Here is a 2,903-nt window from a genome sequence, read left to right as displayed (position 1 = left end):
TGTTAACATTAACCTGCTGACTGAACCTGGGAACTGGGGATCTGTATGTGAATGTATTGGTGCCTCAGACAAACGTTTTAACTTATGTTAAAAAAATCGAAGTAAATTTCTGTTTTTGTACTATTTATGAATTGAAAAAATCTTTACAAATAAATTTTGATTCTAAAAAAAAAAAAAATCTATCAGCTGTGTTCCACCGGAGAAAGATGGACAATCTCCTCCCATACGATTTACTGCCTCTGAAAATGCCGGAGGCTCAGCTGTGGATCAATTCTGACTAAACGGTACACAACAACAACAAAGCAGTTAAGAGCAGTTTGAGCTGATGCACTCTTCAGTCTTTCTGATTCAGGTGGGGCAGGGGCTAATCCTTATCATATATATTCTATTATTGTTTTTGAGGGTTTCTTACATATGCTATACAAAATCCCTTTACTAGATATATGGTTTGCCACTATTTCTCCCCAGTCTGCAACTCTGGTGGGAATTCTGGTAGCCTAGTAAGTAAGGAGTTGTATTGTCAACCCACAAGCATATGGTTCAAATCCATCAGCTGCTCTGATAGTGAAGGTTGAGCACTCTCTGCCCAAGCAATTTACAGCTTCTGAAAAACCACTGGGGGGTTAGTTATGAGTCAGTTCTGACTCCATGGCAATGAATTGAGTATGTGGCTTGTACTTTTATTCTTTTAACAGACTCTACTGAAGAATAAAGACTTAATAATTTTATGTAATCTAACCCAAAGTTCCAAAGATTTTTCTTCAAGAAGTTTTATAGTGTTTGGGGTGAGGGTAGGGAGGAAAATGTGCAATAATGAATGAATAGAAATCCAAGTTTTCTGTAAACTTTCATTAAAACTGCAATAAAAATTATAAAAAAAAGTTTTACAGTTTTAAGTTATACACTTAGATATGATATAATAAAGGGCTTTTTTAAATAAAGCAAGATATAGATGGAAGTTTAATTTTTATTCATCTGGATTTCCAATTTTGGATGTTTGTTAAAAATAAATTTTGATATATACATGGGTTGTTTTTTTTTAAAAAAAATACAATATGAGAGAACTGGTATAGAAAGGGCATAAATGTAGACTCTGAGCATTCAAGAGTCCAAATTCTAATCTTGTCATCTCTTTGAAGCATAGTTGACCTGTAAAGAAGAACTGTGACACCGCTTATATCAGAGTATTAGCCATGTTTTATGATATTATTTCTCCATTTCCTACTTTATGCTCTTCTCAGGTAAATGCTGGAACCAGAAAAGCTGATCTTGAGTAATATTTCTCAATCTGTAGAGCCCCTAGATTCAGGCTCTGAGAATGAAGCAAGATGCTATAGTATTCATGAGCTATTTTTAGCCATACAGGTAACCTATTACAATCAATTGTTCCAGGCTATAAAAATGACATGGAGACAATATCTGAGCTCCCTAACTTCAAGAGTAGGGGAGAATAAAAATCAGCATCAACAGCCCATGGCTGATTCTTATGAGATCAGGCATGTTCCCACTTTTCAACCATTTCCCCAATTCTGACACCGCCTCTCTTCGAAGCATTCTGTGTTTTCAATGACCACATAGAACTCACAACAATGCTCACAGTTATAGGATTTATTGGGGAAGTAACAGATTACAGCCCAGGATTAGCAACACTCAAGATATAGTTGTTCAATCAGGACAGCCTTGCTACTCAGCTGTGCCCAAAGGCAGGCCTTTCTCTGGCCAATTGGCCCTTGGCCTTGACCTCTACACTATTCTGGTGTTACAAAAACTTTTAGCACAGCTGTGCCAATTTAAATGCTTCCAAAGTACCCCACTCCAGTAGCAAGCCTAACGGTTGAGGCACTTGGCTCCAGCTCTGTTGGCTGGCAAGCCTAGATCCCCAACAAATGTCCCAGGGAACCCTCTCTGCAGGCAATCCTCCTGTTTTCCCTCCTGGAGTTCAGTTTTCTTGCTCTGTGAGCTGAGAAGCAACTACTCTGTTTTCAACCGGTCTTCTGGTTCTGTTGCCACTGCATCTGCCTTTCACAGCAGTTTTTCGGCCACTACTTTTTTTTTTAATTGTGATTTGACTGGAGGTTTACAAAACAAGCTGGTTTTCCATTCAGCCACTCAGATATTTTTGTTTGTAACTTTAATTCTACTATTACCTCTTCTCTTAGTCTATCTACTTCATCAAAGGTTACTGTTCTATCTACTGGATCTAAGAGGTTTCACCAAGGGATCTCAGGTCAAAGGATAAGCTCACATTTCTGTCTCTTTTTCCTCCTTGTCAGTGAGATCGAGTCACCTCTCTCCTGACTCTGGGGTGACTCATTTGAAGTCTAGTGCGATGAGAAAACGAACCAAACCTCATAGTAGAGTTCCATACATGATAATGGCATGGCTTCACCCCACGACAGGGCTACTTACATTACTAAGTAGTTAACATTCAATCCCCTTGGTGGGTCAAAGATACTTTTCACATCTGCATTGTTCTGGCTGGTGACCTAGCAGAAAGTTGTTGCATTGCAAATGCAGCAAATCCATCAGCTGCTACAAAGGAGAAAAAGATGGCTAATCTCCTCCCATGTGATTTACAGCTTTTGAAAACTCGCTGGAGGGTCAGCTATGAGTCAGTTCCAACTTCATGGCATATAACAACATTCTAATAATTTAGTAGGAGTTAAAAACACTATGGCTGGAAGGGCCATAATAAATAACTCATAACCCTGCACAGGCTTATACAATACAATTTGACAAACTAAGATGCCAAACTCCTTTGCTTTTATTAGAATTAATGTACCTTTTTACTTTTAGTATGGGAAAGAAGTATTAAAAGAAGATGGAAGGAATATACTGAGTCATTATATAGAAAGGAATTGGCAGATACAGAGGAATTTAAAGAAATAACATATGAGCAAGAG

Source organism: Elephantulus edwardii, unplaced genomic scaffold (assembly GCF_000299155.1).
Source record: "Elephantulus edwardii isolate Elephantulus edwardi_28Jun2011 unplaced genomic scaffold, EleEdw1.0 scaffold00077, whole genome shotgun sequence".
Classification (NCBI taxonomy): Eukaryota; Metazoa; Chordata; class Mammalia; order Macroscelidea; family Macroscelididae; genus Elephantulus; species Elephantulus edwardii.
Note: the sequence above shows the minus strand (reverse complement) of the source record.